At 36.2% G+C, this 18859-nt stretch overlaps 2 pseudogenes; both read right to left on the bottom strand.

Moving 5' to 3' along the window:
• Nucleotides 1-3171, bottom strand: part of LOC131897923 (vomeronasal type-2 receptor 116-like) — a 60168-nt pseudogene extending 56997 nt beyond the window's left edge.
• Nucleotides 3172-15096: 11925 nt separating this feature from the next.
• LOC131897922 (vomeronasal type-2 receptor 116-like) overlaps nt 15097-18859 on the bottom strand; it is a 40653-nt pseudogene continuing 36890 nt past the window's right edge.

The following is an 18859-nucleotide window of genomic DNA, read 5'->3' as shown; positions in this document are numbered from 1 at the left end:
TCTTCTTTAACCACAGGCCCCATGACTTCATCTAAGAGGACAGAACATCAAGACCCCAGGGATGACTCCTCTTGAATAGACTTGTCAAAAGCTCTCTATCACAAAAGTTACACAAGACAGTGACTCAGGATGATGCAAGGGAGGATGTCAAGGGAGATGAGACAGAAAACATCCTGGAAAATGTCCCAACCAGACATGGCCCTGTGGAAATCAGTAAGACACCCTGCTTTTTAAAACTGATTATTGCCTGTGCCAAACTAACTTGCGAATGGCATGGAGAAGTCTAAAAGGACTTTTTCTACAAATCTTGCGTGTCTGCATACCAATATTCCTTCCATGTCTCCCCACACTGCAACATGTTTTCTGTCTCAGTCTTGGCAGACTGATAGGCTGAATTCATGAATTCCAAATCAATGGCTCAATCAATGATGAGATTAGGTATTCTGTTTACTTTTTGAACTCTCACCTACTCTTCTATTGTGTGTCTTTTCAATGTTGAGTCATAAAGAAAAGATTCAGCCACTATGTTTTCTTTTCTTTGAATATGAAGTATTGAAAGAACCCCTTCCATTTTCCATAAGTAAGTAAATAAGAGCTCATATACTCCACCCATCATGTATAAAACGTTCATTCAGAATACTTTAAATGCTATTAATCTGAAAAGCAGAAAGTGCCATGATTGTAAACTTAAAGTCTGAACAATTTCACAAGATCACATATAACTAACTTCACAGCCCTAGCTTCACGTTTGTTACATTGTACTAGTTTACAGACCAAATGTGGAAAAAGTTGAACACAGCAGCTAGCATTTGACCTGAACACTTGCCATGCAGCTCTAATATTCACCTGCTGTGGGAGTGGGGAGAACAAGGGAATCCGTGGTGATATGCAGAACTGAATTGTATTGCAAAATAAAAAATAAAATAAAATAAATAAAAAGAAGCAAGGTCTGAAAGAAACAGTGACATCTACTGACTGTCACAGGGACCTGCAGTTTCTTTATCTTGACAAAGGTTATAAGTGACTTTAGACTTGTGTCTCCCAGATGGCTCTGTTAAGACTCTAAGCCCTGATAACTGTGACTCCTGATTGAAAATGGGCTATATTATGAGGTTATGAGTGTGGATAAGGTCATTGTTGTTGGAACCAATGTGGTTGGAAAGATCAATGGCCAAGATGAAGAACATGGAAGACAGGACTGCTGAGATTTTACAATCTGACTCTCAGAAAAGTGAGTCCCCTTTTTCAGAGGTTAGAGTATAACCAGGTTCAGGGAAACCTTCAGGTTGAATTTATGTGTTCCAGATTTGTGATAGGATATATTTTTCATGTTTTTAAACACTCATTTTTGGTTCAGTATTGTCGCATTACAGAAAAAGACACTAAGTGTGTAGATGGTGGAATAGTACAAATGTTTTATAGCAAATAGTCTCCTGTGTAATTAAAAAATGAGCCATACAATTTTTCTGTATAACTGACATATTTTTATTCTCATTTCGTATTTTAGTGCCTGATATTTGGGGATTAATATTAGCACTAGGACTTAGATCCCTTTCTATAATCTGCCATGCCTATGCTTAATTTACAGTTCATACGTCAGTATTAGAGGAATCAAAACACCTTACGTTTTTATAACAGTGTGGATAGAAAAGTGGAAATTTAAACAAAATAGACATTGAGATGAGAGAGGTCTTAGAAACAGTGATTCAGAAAAAACAACTTGATTTAGTCTGTATCTGACTTAACATTACTTTTTTAATTACCTTACAAAGTAATGAGTTCACTTAGGACATTTCAATAGGATCTTAGATTCTATTGATTCTCCTTCTTATTTTCTATCCTTCTACACATCCTTGGAGTACACTTCTGCCCCATTATCTATACCTCCTTCCATTTTAAATGTGTCCTGTTTTCAGTTCTTTCTTTAAAGCTGTGTGCCTTTCCTAAGGGAAACTATTTCTGTTGCTATCAGAATTCTTTACTCATCATTTATCCCTTTGAACTTTGCAGAACAACTTCTCTTACAGTGATGCAAGACTTCAGGAAGGATATTTTCAGAATAGTTTTAACTTAGGGGTCTCTGGCCATTATTTCCAAAGCACGTGTGCTTAGAGGCAGCAGGGCCTTAAATTCTGATATTTTGGAAATCTCTTGGAGAACACTGAACAACAACTCAGCAATGCTTCTCATGTCGGGTGTTACTGTTTTTGTTAGGTGGTTTGTTACTCTTCAGAGCAACGTTCAGTCAGATGGGAAATATCCATATGAACTGTTTATGCATATTTATACATTGGCTTGCATGCATTGTAGCTATTTTGTATAAATATGTAATGGTTTGATTCCTTCCGACAGTGTCACTGATCCAAACTGTCACTAGGCCCTCCTTCCTCCCACTTCGTATTTACCTGCCTCCCTACAGTCACCGCATCCCACTTTGTCCTTTCCCCCTTGAGAAAACTGGTGTACTTTTTTTCCCCTCTCTATTTTTCCGATCATGGTTCCTTTCTATTTTCTTGTTTCTCAATTACTTTGAGTCATGTATTCTCATCTGAATGTGGAGCTAAGACCCAAAGGAAATGCTGTTGAAGGAAGTAGTACAGTCTGTGATTTGAATACAGAAGACACTCAGTTTGAACCCTGTCATGGTCATGACAAAAGACCCAAAGTCCAGACACTTTCAAAATTAATTTCAACTGGTCAGAGACATGTCATCAGAATATCATAGGCTGGAAAAAGAAACATTAAAACAAAAACTATAAAAACAGAATAATATTACTGAAATCAGATATACCAACCCCTCAATTAAATATTATAAAATATGAACAATACCATTGCATGTAGCTCATGATCGACAGGGCAGAAAAAGATATCACAGCAATAGGGAAATATGAAGTTAACATTTTATCATCTGTTTTTGAGAAGGATTATTTTCAGTTTATCGAATCATGATGTGCAAAATGCTGGGTGAATCTCTGAAGACATATCCAAACTGAACAAAATTCACAAAGAGTAATAAAAGAAGAAATGAGGAATTACTTGATCTTGGATCAAACCTGATGAGTTAAAGCTGCAGGCACAGTTTGTGACAAAGCTCCTGTAACTGCCAAAGAGTTTAACGTCATTAAGCAGAAAACTTGTGTTCTGCACAGTGAAAATATTTAGGGTCACCATGGAGTAAAACAGCACCTATAGAAGACTCAAAATGAGAAAATGACAATTGAAATATATTTGACTGAGAATGCTGATCATATAGAGCCATTCTAGAGAGTGATCTAATGTAGACATGTTCCCATGGATTATCACAAAGAAATTATTATTGCTTTGACCCATGCACCAGGGTACAGTTTAAGATGATGGTGATGGCAGGATATGTCAGGATCTTAGCACTGGTTCTGTGTTCCAAGAGAAAGAAAAGAGTTGTCATAATGAGGGGTTCCAGGAAGCTTCCATCAGGGTTTCATAATTCACTGACCAGGGGTATGAGGTATGTCCACAGTCTTGTAAGAAGGCCCTGAAATAATATTGCATCTCAGATGTCCTTTGCTGAGGAAAGCCATATGAATGGTTTGTAGCTGAACCAAGATTGGGGTAATGTATCCATTACCACTATCCACTAATGTATTACCAAAATTACTGTATTTATTTTTACTAGTAAACTACATTTTAACATTGTGTTGTTTCATAAAATTTAAGCAGATAGTAAAATTTCCATTCAGGGAGATAGTATATCCAGATGTGTTTTCCAAAATCGGTTTTCAATAAATATTAACAGTGAATGAAAATTTATTTTGGAGCCGGGCAGTGGTGGCGCATGCCTTTAATCCCAGCACTCGGGAGGCAGAGGCAGGCGGATCTTTGTGAGTTCGAGGCCAGCCTGGTCTACAGAGCGAGATCCAGGAAAGGCATCAAAACTACACAGAGAAACCCTGTCTCGAAAAACAAACAAAAAAAAACAAATAAATAAAATAAAATAAATATATAAAAAATTTATTTTGAAATATTATCAATTCTTTTGTTTTTAGTTGTCCATAATTTAGACTGCTCTATAATAAATAGATAAAACGTCTCAGTAAATCACTTCAGAACTCAGCCCAAATTAGATTTTTTTCCTCTATTCTTCTCTTATTTATTACATCCCAAACACAGTTCCCCCACCAACCCCCACTCCAAGTTCCTCCCCTACCTCTCCTCCATCCACTCCTCCTGCTCCTTTCCCTTCAGAAAATGGCATCAAACAGACATGATATATCAAGCTTCAGTAAGCCAAGCACCACCCATTTTATTAACAACTGATTAGGCAAACAAGTAGGAGGAAGACAACAGGCAATAGTCAGGGACAGACCCTGCTCCCACTATTTGGAGTCCCACAAGAAGAAAAAGCTACTCAACCACAACATATATGCAAAGGGCCTTGGCTAGACCCATGCAGGCTCCGCTAGACCCATGCAGGCTCCTTGACTGTCAGGTCTGTCTCTGTGAGTCCCTATAAGCCCAGGATATTTGATTTTTTTTTTTCCTGTGGTGTCCTGTGGTAAGACAGCTCCCACCTTTTAAAGGGTTCCTATGAGGAAGAGCGAGGGATAAGAAAACATTAGATGGAAAGATATTGAAGAGGAGAAAGACAGAAACACAGAATAGTTTTGGGAATACCTGGATCAATCCATTCTGTCTCTTCAAAGGGGCTTTTTATAACAATGCCAAGGGGTGGGTAAAAAGGCCTCCCCCTTGCTAGATCAAAGCATACCGCACAGCCAAGTGTAGACCCTTCCAAATACCTGGTAACCACATCCATGGTCAAATCATCCCCTTATGCAGCCATATTGAAAAAAGCAAGCTCAGATTTTTGGACCCTAAGTAGGTTCTCAAGAGGAAACCTCTCTGGGTCCCTATAATGTCCTTGACCCCTCTGGCTCCTTCCTCCCTGTCTTCCAAAGATTCCCTGAGCTATGCCTAATATTTGTCTGTGTGTATCCACATTTGTATTCATCATTTGCCGAATGAAGCCACTCTGATGACAATTATAACTTTTGCCTATTTTATGTTTTCTGAATGAATTTCAATGTAAACGTTTCTATATTTTGCACAACATAGCCTAGAAATCAGGATTCCCCTCTTCAGTGTCCAGAGATGTTGTGACACATGTACAACTGGCTTTTTCACTCTAGTGAAAGGGTTAACTCTAGTGAGAGGGTTAACTGCCATTTTAGTTAGTAATCACAATATTATTTCACAATTATGTGTTTCATTTATAAGAAGTTTGAATAATAATTTAATAAACGATTAGGTACATTTTGGACACACCAAAATAGAATAGATAATAAAATATTTTCTCTAAATTTGTCAATGCAAATGGACTAAACATTGTTGATATATTTATTGATTGTATATACTGTATATAGTTATTGTACTTATTGTATATAGTTTTTCTTATATTAGTTATAACTTTCTTTAATTTTTTTTTATTTTTATTAGACAAAATCGGGGAAATGTGGTGATATTTTATTTGTGCTTTAATGAAGTTTGCCTGGAGATCAGAGGAAACAGGAAGCCATTTTAAGTAAACCTAGAAGTCAGGCAGTGATAGCACATGCCCTTAATCTGATCACTTAGCAGACAGGGTCTCTGTGTGTTCAAGGCCATACTAGGGAACAGAGCCAAGTGTGGTGACACATTCCTTTAATCCCAGTACCAACCACAGAGACATGGAGGTTTGTGCAGACAGACAGAAAATGACAGAGCTGCATAGGAAGAGGAAGTGAGATAGCTGGGCTAAGATAGACAATGAGAGGGCAGAACAGCAAGGCAATAAAAGCCTGGGTAGACAGGAAGTCATGGCATTTGGAATCTGCAGAGCTGGTGAGATAAGGTTGGCTGATAGCTATTCCTATTTCCCTGATCTCTAAGGTTTTTCACCCCTATATTTGGCTCTGTGTTTTATTTTTATTTAATAAGACCATTTAGAATTTCATCTACAGTCTCTTTTACAAAGTTATAAGAACTGGAACTTTGCTCTTTAGCCAAGCAATAATCATAGAATCTATTTAGTGGCACCACCAAAAATACAATGACCTGGAATTATAAATCTTTTATGGGGAATTTTTTGCTTAAAATTAGCTGATATACATATTTTGGATCCCAATTTTCTGACAATATCTAGAAAATCATATTCTAGAGGCAGTCATAAACACACCTTTTCATTCCATCAGGCTGTATCATGTTGCTCATTTTGGTCACATCATTGTCTTATAGTTTCTTTTTTTTAATATTTATACCTTTTTTTTTTTTTTTGGTTTTTTGAGACAGGGTTTCTCTGTGTAGCTTTGTGCCTTTCCTGGAACTCACTTGGTAGACCAGGCTGGCCTCGAACTCACAGAGATCCGCCTGGCTCTGCCTCCCAAGTGCTGGGATTAAAGGCGTGCGCCACCACCGCCCGGCGTCTTATAGTTTCTTTATAGCTGTTTAGAAGTGGGGTTTGCTAGACTTGATATAAACCATGTGCTTTGTCACATTTTTACCTGACCAGTTGAACAGAGGGAACATAATGATGATATAGAGGTCAAATTGGTTTCTCCTGGCTCTACTCTTGCAAGAATATTTGTGCTGCATCTGGAGTTGCAGTGTATTTGACCTCCTAAAGTACTTGAGGTTAAGATATTTTTCTTTTTGTGGCTGTGGATGACCCTCTGCATAGCCTTCTTGGTTTTCAGGGCCTTTGCTTTGCCTTACTCCCTATGGCAGTGGAAGGGCCATCTTTGTTAGCATATGTGAAATCTTGTCAAAATGCATAATTAAACTTCTGAATGAAGAGAAAAGCTTGTTAACACCATTCTCTCCCAGTCTTAAACTCTGCTAACATACTGTAGAAGACTACAAAGAGATGAGAAACTTCCCACTGAGAATTACATTATTCTCCTTCATCAACATCTCATTGTCAAGACAAAGACTAAAATCAAATGAGGAAGCATGTTTCCAAATTTCCAGGGCATTTTTGAATAATGGATAACAGCACTGCACACAGGGCAAGTAACCTGACAATTATATGAATATATTAACAAATGCACAGTATTATGAATTCAACAATACTGAATAGTCAAGGGACAAATTTTTATACCTATACATGCAGACTATGTGTCCATGCTACTTATAAATAAGGTATGCCATAGAGTTGTCCATGTGTTGAAACACTGTCCCTAGAATGATGACTCTAATGCACAATTGTGGAAATGGTAAAGATAGAGCCAAGTAGCAGTAAATTAGCTCAGGGAGATCATATATATAAGGGCATGTTGTGACTCAAGATAGATGTTGCCTGTGTGCTTCCTTCTATTGAAGTGATCAGCTGTTTAACCATTGTGATGCTTAATATCTATAGTCACCTTGACAAAATTGAGAAGCAACATGAAATCAAATTCTTAGAAATTTCTGTGAGGTAGTTTCTATATTAGGGGACTAGATGTGGGAAGATACACTGCAATAACAGGATGAATCATCTTACTAGCTCATGTCCCATATCAAAGAACTGGGCAGGGGAAAAGTATAGAGAAGGATACAGCAGTTAAGAGCATCTCCTGCTCACACAGAGAACCTGAGTTTTTTTCTCATTACCCGCCATCCAATGGCTCATGAAATACAACTTATAAGGGTTCCAACATTGTATTCTGAACTCTATGAGTGCTTGTGCTCACGAGAACACATCTCCACATAGACATACACTTGACTTTTAAAAATACAACAATAGTTGTGAGCAATGGCATTACTTGCTCAAAGCTTCATGGTTGTGAAAGCATGTGACTCACTCTCTCAGGTTCCTGTATATTCATCCACCATGATAACTGCATGTCAAACCATGAGAAAAATAAAACCCACCTTTTCTAAGTTGAAATTTGTAGCTGGAGAGTTTTCTCTCTGGGTCCCACCAAACCCCAGATTAATCTTAAATTAATCCATTTCTATAAATCTATACCTTGCCACATGGCTCGTGGCTTACCGGCATCTTCACATGCTGCTTGTCATGGCGGTGGCTGGCAGTGTCTCTCTGACTCAGCCTTCCACTTCCAAGAATTTTCCTGTTTCCTTGTCCTGTCTATACTTCCTGCCTGGCTACTGGCCAATCAGTGTTTTATTTATACAGAACGATATCCACACCACTTTCCCATTTTTTTTTAAAAGGAAGGTTTTAATTTTTACATAGTAAAATTACAGATAACAAAACAATTATCAAGCAAGAATTACAGTTATAATATCTAGTCTATTTATAATAACTAATTTATTTGGCAAAATTAAAGAAGATATCCTATATATCTTATATTTCTGAGTCTAAGGTTTTATATCTAACTTATTTTTATTATAACTAAGGAAAATTGTAACTAGTCTTTAACTACATCAAAGACCTCAGAAGGATATAATATTACCTGAGAAATGGGAGAAGGATGTAAGAGTCTTGTAGGGTAGAGACAGTTGGCAGCCTGGACAGTTATCTAAAGTTTTCTTGTAAAGTTGGAGCATCTGTCTTTAGCCCACAGGCCTAGAGTCTCTCAGTCACTTTTCTTTGTGTTTTGTAGAATGTCTGGCAGTTTTCTCTGTAAAGCAGGAACCCAAAGGACGATTTTGTCAAGCAAAGTTTAGTGGTCACCTTTTTATGGGTCTTGTATGTCTAGTCGATCAAGCAGTCCAGGCAAGAACAGTTTCTTGCCCAAATGGCTATTTTTGTCAAGGTGAAGATAAACTCCATATGGAATGTCTTTAATGTCCATTTTCCTCTCTGAAGTAAATTGGTGTTGCCAGGAGCAGACATGTCTCATTGTCCAGAAAGCCTAAATTTTTAAAATATTTTAAGTGCCATATTTTGTAGGTCTTTGAAGTGTTTGAAGATTACCTGTCTATCTGAAATATGTCTATGTATAGCTAGAAAACTTAACTAACATGGTACAAGTTTGACTATCATAGAAGACTAATTATTAATCTGTATTTTTAATTATCACTACAATCTAAATGAGTTACATAAACATAATACCTCAAATGAGAATAGAAATATATATACAGTATAACAAAATTAAGTTTAAACTTGTATCAATAGACTAAAATCTATACCAATGTAAAACATTTTAAACAAGTTGCTGTTCTTTAAAAGTAGGTTCAATAATCTACCCTTTTATCTTATTATATCTATATCCTATATATTTATTGTTAATTTTTTTTAAACTAAAAGCAAAGGTCAAGTGGTCATGCACTGGTATTTCCTAAGCTGTTGTTGAACTAATCCCCTTGTCAGCAACAGAAATTTTTCTAAACATACACTGTATTTTTAACATGAAATAAATCACCACAAAGAGACATATTGGAAATTAATCAGTTACATTGATTACAATTACATTAAAAAGCAATTTAAAATCCTGTAAAGGCAGTTCTTTTGTGTATTTTCAAGTTTCTGATGAGCCACCAAAGGATATTCCATTCAGAAACATATTTTTATTTATGTACAGTTCAGAGTTTTTAGATAAGAATAAAGCCCTCTCTATAAGTCCTGTGAGTCATTGTATCTTATGCTCAGACAAAATTACATTTTTACCCTGTGAAACACTTGGAGAAAAATTTCCATTTAGGCCTTTAGTCTAAGGCTTTCTTCAAAATCTGGAAGTGACACTATCCAGAGAAATTGTTTCTTGAAAAGCAAAAATAAAACAGAGAGAGAATGGGACATGAAGATAGAATAATTTAATTTGTATCAAATTCCAATCAAAACCAACATTGTTGCCAATATGATTTTTAAATTCAATATATGTTTAAAGTGGGAAAAAATAACAATGCAAGTTCCTATAATATTCAGGAGACAGTGACATCTAACAGAAGCACAATTAAGAAAAGTCTCTGAATGTCTTTAAAATGAAAATAGAACCTAAATATGAATGATAGTAAATGAATTATTACATTGGAGAATAGGACTATCTTTATATTTCTAGATTCTCAGTCAGTGTGAAAATACAGCATTGACAAAAACATCCTCAATCTCTTTCCAGAATGTCAGTGTGTAAATATAGCATTGATAAAAAACAACCTCAAATAATCCGTAAATGTTGACTTGGAATATTTAGGCTCATTGAAGAGCTAGCTTCTCATATTTATTTAAGGACTACAGTCAGAGTTTAGTGTACAAAACTTGTGTGTTGGTGTCCAGAAGGTAATTAAACTGATCAGTTCCATGAAAACAACTGTAGTCATGTTCACCAGCATGTTGACATGTGAGAATTTAGTCCTCCTATATCTGCTGTGAGAAATATTTGGGGAATTTGGGATTTTCATACTTCATTGAAGATAACAATATGAGAAATTTTTGAAAATTTGCAACACAAACTATATATTTACTTAAATACATCTACTCTGTGCTAATGACAACCAACTCAGAAGAGACACTGATACATTGTTCTGCATTGATTTTTGTGCAAAGAATTACAAAAATTCTCTTATGCTGTTTAGTAAAACATACAAATATGTACAATAGTATTTAAAGCCTTTGATGATACATCATAATGTAGCTGCCATGGGTAGAAATTCCCTTCCCTATCTATACCTGGGAAGTTGTATCTGTACTTGATGGAGAGTCACCTCATGGAGACTGTGAGACACAAAATGCACAGACGTGTATACACAATAACTCAGTTTGGTCATGAAAAAAAATTTGAAAGTTTACCAGGCAACTTGTCCAAGGGGGCATTTGGTAGACAGTTACCCAAAGTTTCATAATCAGGTCCATTAAATGAGCAGTTGAAGAGTATTTGCCACAAAATATCAAGATAAATGTCTTCTGGATATTGGGAAGGATAATTTTCTGCATAAAACAAGAAATCTCTGCATGGTGGTATGAAAAATTAAACTCCCATGGAATTAAAAAACATGAGTAAATTAGAATGTGCAGGAGCATGTCACTGGTACATAATTTCTTCCTGTCCATCTCTCCTCTCAATTTGGATAGAATCTGAAATGACCTTTATGGTCATGTGTGTGGACCATCCACATGAGTGCAGATGAATTTAAGCATCAAAGAGACAATAGCACATGACAAATGCATCCATGTGGACTATCTGACAGAAATGACAGAACTGGAAATGGTCATTCATGATAGTTCAAATGACCCAAATATAAGCTGAAATAGAAACTAATTGAAAATATGATGAATAACATTTGCATCAAAACAATATTATTTGTGTTCCAAAAGTTGAAAATACTAATAAAAAATGTTGAAAAAGTCCATTCTCACTTCTGAATAATTTTATAGTGAATTCCTGATGAAACTCAGAGTTTCAAAAATACCTATGTTAACTCCAGCCTCTTTCTCTTCTCTATCCCAAGCAGAGCATATGATGTGACATCAGAAAATTTCTGACTACTTCCCTTTCAGAGAAAAATGACTCCACATTTCTCCAGTGGAAATCTGATTTCCTATTCCCTCCCAACCTCCTCCTTCACCTATAGGAATTTGTAGAAATTCAGCACTCTCCCAATATTTGCATATGTTGCTTCCCGAAAAACTTTCCCTTGGATGTTTTTGACAGTAAGGTTATAATGCAAGAGATGTGTTGATTAAAATATTAGGGTTCTATTGACAACCTTAGTAGATAATATAAAGGCCAAAGAAAACCAATAGCTTCTTGTCCTGAACCACCAGAGAGTAATCATCAACATTGAGAAAGAGGACTCATGTGCAAAATTTCTATTAATTTAATGGACTATATTTCCTACCCTTGAATATTCTGTTTCTATTTTTAAAAAGTATAATATCATCCCTGGCCTCACCAGAACTAGAATCATCATGATGTATAACACACATTAGGTAAAATTCTGAAGTGAGACCATGCATTCATAGTAGCCCCTAGAGAGCTTGCTTTACTTGTCTATTCCATGTGTGGGTACACCACAACTTTCTGCCTATGAATCAAAAAAAGTCCTTTAAAAAACACAATCTCCCGGTATTTGTAACCATACCATATAGACAAAACTACACTTTCAGATGGTGGCAAAATACGACTATATTTTAAATTTTCTGTCATTTCGGAAGCAAAACAAGATGCAAAAATAAAGGGTTCAAGGTCACTTGTATATAGGTTTCAGAATTCTGGAAAACAAGTAGGGTAAGGCTGGCTCAGAGTCTCTATAAATTGACCTTGAGAGTATACTGCATCTAGGATATCTTCTGCTGAGGAAAGCCATATACATGGTGTGTAGCTGAAATGAGCAGAGGTAATGCGTCTACACATGCAGATGTGAAATATGGGATGTGCTCATGGAGACCAGATCATCCCAGTACTACTCTTAGATGTTGAATGTGGATCTGAAATTCTGGGTGTTTCTAACAAGATACTGCTGTTCTTGCTCTAATTTAGTCCTTTGTGATACCCAGATTTTGGTGATATGGAGGCTGTTGGACTTTTAAGACTCTGAGTCTATCTGGTAGAAGAAGACATTTGTAGGTTCTGCCTTATTCAGGCTATGGCATTCAGTCTCAGCTCCCTTGTCCTCTAATACATGAAAAGGTGATACCTCAAGCTCTCACTGCCTACAGCTCATATTAATCCAGCTGTTTCTGCCCTTCAATAACAATGTGATGTCCTTATGAAGTAAAATAAGCCTATATTCCATTGCAGTTTTCATTTCAGGTAATAATTTCTCAGGAAAGAGAGAAGTAACTAATACAAAGAAATAACAATTATTGTGCATAAGTACACACAATATTTGTATGTGTACTGATGTGTATGTTGCATTCTATAAGAGAATGGCAATATGTGAACTGGAAAGATGCTTATACAAGAAGCACCTTAGTTTTTTGGGTTTTTTTTTTTTTTGGTTTTTCCAAGTGACAATTTTTTTTTTATTTTGCAATACAATTCAGTTCTACATATCAGCCACGGATTCCCTTGTTCTCCCCCCTCCCGCCCCCCACCTTCCCCCCAGGAGACCTGAAGATGAAAATATCTCTGTTGTACCTGATGCTGTCACCATGGTAGTTGCATTTGTTGTTAGAAGAAGAAAAAGTTTGACATTGCATGTTTTCATAAATTTTAATTTCAATTCAATCTTATTCCTAGCAGATTAATTGTCCTGCTGTGCATTCCATTACCAGGTGTTTATTAAATTGGCAAGTAAGAACACGAGCTTATTTTTTTAAAAATTCCCACTTCACTTTTGATCACTTCCTCATAACTCATTTGCTTTAGGAAGAATGTTCCAACTTCTTAAGTGATCATTGAAGAGATTCAGAATTGCCTAGGAAATTAAAGGTAAAATTAGTTTTTTCCAATGGTGTCTCACTGGATAAACAAACACACCAGGACAAGCCCCATGCCAAAGAATTGATGGTAACACAAAATGATATCAAAGGTGATTTACCTTTTTATTTTCTGTTCTTTCTTTGATTGTTTCTTTGTTTGTTCACCCTATTCTGCATTGTTTGTTCTATATTTAATTATTTATTTTATATGGCTGTTTTCTAATGATGGAGGTGTGGATTAAGGTGATAGGGAGGTGGGGAGGAACAGCAAAGAGCTGGAGGTGGGAAAAACATGATCAGAAAATACAGGGTGAAAACAAAATCTATTTTCAATAAAAAATAAAATAAAATAAAATCAGTAATATATTGAGAGATTTTTGTCTCATAATTTTGATTTTTCATTATTTACCAAACTGGTCTTACTGATTTTCAAATATGTGTTTTTATGACATTTTAAAAATCCTTTTTTCATTTTATTTTTTGCCTGCTTTTGGGACCCTTTTCCTCCTACTGGTTGCCTCATCCAGCCTTAATGTGATAGGAGTTGGCTAGTCTTATTGCAAATTGATATGCCATGTTTGGTTGGTTTCCCTGGGTTGGGCCTATTCTTTTCTAAAGAAAAATGTGGGTAGAATGGATCTAGGGGATAGCGGAAGTTGGGGTAGAGACTTGGGAGGAGAGAAGGGAGGGGAAACTATAGTCAGGATCTAATACATTAAAAAGTATAAATAAATAAATAAATAAATAAATAAATAAATAAATAAATAAACAAATAAATACATACATACATACATACATACATGCATACATATACATATATACATACAAAAACAAATGAACCAATTCTCAAAGATAGAATCTAGCTTCTTATTAATATAATTATACAATTTAAAATAACATATCCCCTACATTATTCTTGCAAGTTTACAGCTTGAGGACTATTAAAAGAGGGTTAGAGATGACAATATATAAAGCATACATTACAGACTTACATATTTATGCAAAATGCAGTACCCTAGAAAAGGATGAAAACCTGTTGTTCTCAGAGAATAGTTTCATGAATTCTTAGAAAAGTGTATTTACAAATATGCAGGATTCACACAATGCACAATTTCAATTGGAAGAATACAGAAAAAAATATCAAAAGTGAAGGAAGAATTGTGAAGAGGGGAGTACAAAAACCATTATTTGAATATTGAAGGTCAGAGAGACAACTGAGTACAGGTTCTGATGACCTGGATACAGCTGGACATTGACATTCTTCACAGATTTAACAGAAGCTTCCTGTAATTATCTGTTAACGGGAGTATCCAGTTTTCTGATATCTGACCTTGGGTTATGATATAAAGATATAAATTGTCTTGCATTCTCCTGTAGCATGCACCTCATTAAGCAAACAGTTGGCCAAATATTTCCATCATGTCAAGATCTGATTCACTATTTAAAATGTGTTTTTATTCAGAGTGAAAGCATACATGAAATGAAAGCAGGATGTATTCGTGGAACATATCAAAAACATCAGAATCATTCAGATACATATGGAAGTATATGTTATTTCACAGGCAAAGTTATGAAATTTTGAAGAGGTAAAGAATAATATACAACTCATATCCTTTCTCTTTAATACTAGAAGACAAATAGAATTAATATTATGGAAATCAAGTTTCTAATGCAGAGAAAAAAGTAAGCCATATTGGAAGATGAGAGAATAAATACTGACTTCATCAACACAGGAAACCAATAAACAAAAAATCTGAAATTGCTACATTATATCTGACTGTTGGGATGGTGCTAAACTGTCTTAAAGACTTATATGTAATTAAGAAACATGTGGATTAAGCTATAGGTTGGAATTTTCTCTTAGAAAGTGCTTTGTTCTTGATGAAATGCAGTGAGTTCCTATCTGGTCTTAACAAAATAATGTAGCATTTGGGGGCAAAGATGCAGCCCAGGAGGCCTGCACTGGAAGCCAAGATAGCAAAGATTTCCATGGCCACCATGACCTTTCCCTTGGTGCTATGATACACAGGAAGGAATGTGATCCACACACTAAAGAACATCAACATGCTAAATGTCAAGAACTTGGCTTCATTGAATGTGTCAGGCAGGTTCCTGGACAGGTAAGCCAAAGTGTAGCTCCCAAGTGCCATGGAGCAGAGGTAAGCCAGGACAGAATGGAAGGCAACAGTGGAGCCCTTGTTGCATATAATAATTATGTGTCCATGTTCAGAGTGAGCATCTGAGTCAATAAAGGGAGGAGAGGTGCTCAGTCAAACTCCACAGAGCACAAGCTGGATGAGGGTGCAGACGGGAATGATGAGGTTAGGAGCCCTTGATATCATTATCCACCTTATCAGTCTCCCTGGAACTGTGACCTTGAAAGCCAGAACCACAGTAAGAGTTTTGGCCAAGACTGTGGAGAGAGCCACAGTGAACAGAACCGCAAATGTGCTCTGCTGCAGGATACAGGTGACTGTGTTGGGATGGCCAATGAAGAACAATGGACAGAGAAAACAGAAGTTCAGAGTGATGAGCAGGATATAAGTGAGAGCCTGATTGTTGGCCTTCACAATGGGCGTGTTGTGGTGCTTCACAAAGACACCAAGAACCCCCGCTGTCAGTAGAAAGCAGCCCAGGGCCATGCAGGAGAGTGCCATTCCCAAGGGGTCTTCATAGGACAGAAATGTCACGGCTTTCTTGATGCAGTGGTTCTGTTGTGTGTTTGCATAGTGTCCATCAGGACACTTCACACAATTATCTACATCTGGTCATAAATAAAAGTTATGTTGAGGCTGTGCTCAAGCTCCCCTTATATCCCAAGCCCCTTCCCAGCACCAGTTGTCTGGCATGATACCTACATCTCTTCTCTTCATTGTTTAAGACTCAAGTAAATTAGTCTTCAATAGTGAAAATTCCTAAATGATCTCAAATCAATAACCTCAAATTGATTCTACCCATTGTCTTTATTGGGATTTGAAGTGAACAATTCTATTCACTTCATCATTGTATGTAAAAATGTTTGTTTTTTCATGGCAATCTACACCTTTTTATATAGTCATAAATTATTAACTTAAATTATGTAAACCTAACTTATTCATAAGACTCCCTCCTTGTGAAATCCATCAAGTAGGAATTGGTAATGTGAGTTCACTATCAAGATTTTTTTTCTAATTTCTTTGTATTATATTTTTCTCAGTCATTGGCCCAAATTTATCTATTTTCATGGAGTTTATTGGATTCTCCACTTTGTTCATTTTCTGACGGTTCATGCAGAAATGAGAATTATTAGATTCCTGATAGCATGAAAACTTCCGTTTCTGAAACTGTTTAGTGTTTAGTCATTTGCATGGAGAAAAGATTTATTTAACAGATAGGCATAAAAGTGATTTTTTTTGTTGTTTTTTTTTTACACAGGGTATCTCTGTAGTGCTGGCAGTTCAGAAACTCACTCTGTAGAAAAAGCTGGCCTCAAATTCATTCATAGATATGTCTGCCAGAGCTTCTACAATGCTTGGATTAAGATATGTGCCCCCACTGCCTGATAATATAAACATTTTTACTAGTCTTAGTGTGTGATGGAGTAATTTTTTGATAATTTCCCAATGATAATTTGTAAGTTTCATCTAAAATTAACAATACAGAAGTATCAATGTATTTATATCATCATTTCATTTGGTTGAAAAATTCAATGTTTTCCAAACTGACTTATTCAATTTTATATTTATTGAAATTATTTAAACATGTTATTGAATTCACGATTTTGCAGGTACCAAGATTATCTTTTTTTATTTCAAGTATTTACTATAGGCACCATAATCTGATTACACACACATATTCATATTCATGATATCCCAAAATGAGAATAAGTCCCTTCTTGTTCAGTGAACTTACACTCTCATAGAGTAGATTTGTTAATTATTTTGAAGGAAGAGAGACAGATTGCAATGGTTAATTTTGATGGAACTTAGAATTTCTGAGGAGACACATATTAAGTTGAGTCTGTGAGGGCATTTCAGTTTGAGGAGTCTCACTCTGGTGGAAGGGGTTAAACCCACTGAGAGAGTATGGGCACCATTCCATGGCCTAGAGTCCCAGACTGAAAAAAAACAAAACAAAAAAACCAAAACAAAAAAAATAAGTGGAGCTCAGGGTATTCATCTCTCTCCCTGCTTCTTGACTACAGTACCAATATGCCCAGCAGCTTCTACTCTTGCTGATATGAGGACAGTACTCTCAAACTGGGAGCCAATTTGTCAAGTAATTGGTCAGAGCATCAAAAAAAGAAACTAACTGATAAACATGTCTGCATCTGTATTATTCTGTCACAAAGCAGAGGAGTTGTGTACCTTCTACATAGCTACACATACTGCTGTTGTTGAAACAGACATGTTAGGGATATTCCAGTGTAAAGACCAACACATACTTTTTGTATTAGACATAACTGTATATTAAGATATACTGAATCATAGGTGAATTTTATATGTTTAGTTACCTTTTCTGCAAAAGTAATTGATAACCCTATACAAACAGAATATGAGGTTATTGAGAAAATATTATTACCATATTTATCCATCCAAAGCTTCATAAGCTTGGATGAATAAATAAGCTTCATAGAGCACTAAGCTGAAAGAATACTTTTATATCCTAAAATGGTTCAGCCATATGCCTCATAATCTACATAATATTTGACCATTTTCAAATTGATTTTTTTTAAAAGGTGAAAACATTAAAATTTCGGTATTGAAAGATGACAGACCTCATGTATAGTTTTATATTTATTTATTTTTATATCCTCTAATGATAATGCTGGCCTTCACTGTAATGTTAGTAAACTTCTATTGGACTTCACTGGCAGGCCTTATTGAACATTCACTAACTGATAAACTTCTCAAGATGTCATCCATACCTGCTTAGGGTGCTGTGTCTACTTGGGACTACTAACACCATCCGAGTTCTCAAGCAGGCTCCTTGCAATGATGGTTAGAGGCTGGTTTGGCTGCAACATCTGTCACCCCATTGAGGGCCAGGCTTGATTCATATGATGTGACTGGCTAGGAAGGTGTCCCCTTCCTTCCTCACCACTCCATGTACATCCTTCCTGAAGGTGAACACTTGTTCAAAGAGGAGGACCTTCCCCGAATGAAGGACAAATCCTCAGTCATATGTATACAAGTAGCTGCACTCCCCTGCTAGAACCTCCACACAAGCTCTCAAGGGTATCTTTCATTGTGTGCCTTCACACAACCCTCTCTCTCAAGGCACTCCTCTTCAGTTTCCCATGGATTTACTGGCTATTGGTTTCTAACAGCATGAATCCATCACTGCCATAACCCTGTGTTTTATTTGGTAAAGAGCACAGGGTATATAAAATATGCCAAGTATTCCACAGAGACTAAATATGTAATTTTCAAAGATAAGTACAGTTTATTCTACATGATTTGAAGTGTAAGATTCTCTATTCTGAACCATTTAACAGCTATGTTTTAGTGTCTTCTTTCTCAAACTGTCTTGAAGTGTCTTCTTGAACTGCAACCACTCAGGGTTTGAGGTTGAGGTTTCAGTCTTCCTCCAATGTATACATGGACCCTGTGCCTGAAC

Source organism: Peromyscus eremicus, chromosome 23 (assembly GCF_949786415.1).
Source record: "Peromyscus eremicus chromosome 23, PerEre_H2_v1, whole genome shotgun sequence".
Taxonomy (NCBI): domain Eukaryota; kingdom Metazoa; phylum Chordata; class Mammalia; order Rodentia; family Cricetidae; genus Peromyscus; species Peromyscus eremicus.
Note: the sequence above shows the minus strand (reverse complement) of the source record. Positions and strands in the feature narration are given on the sequence as shown.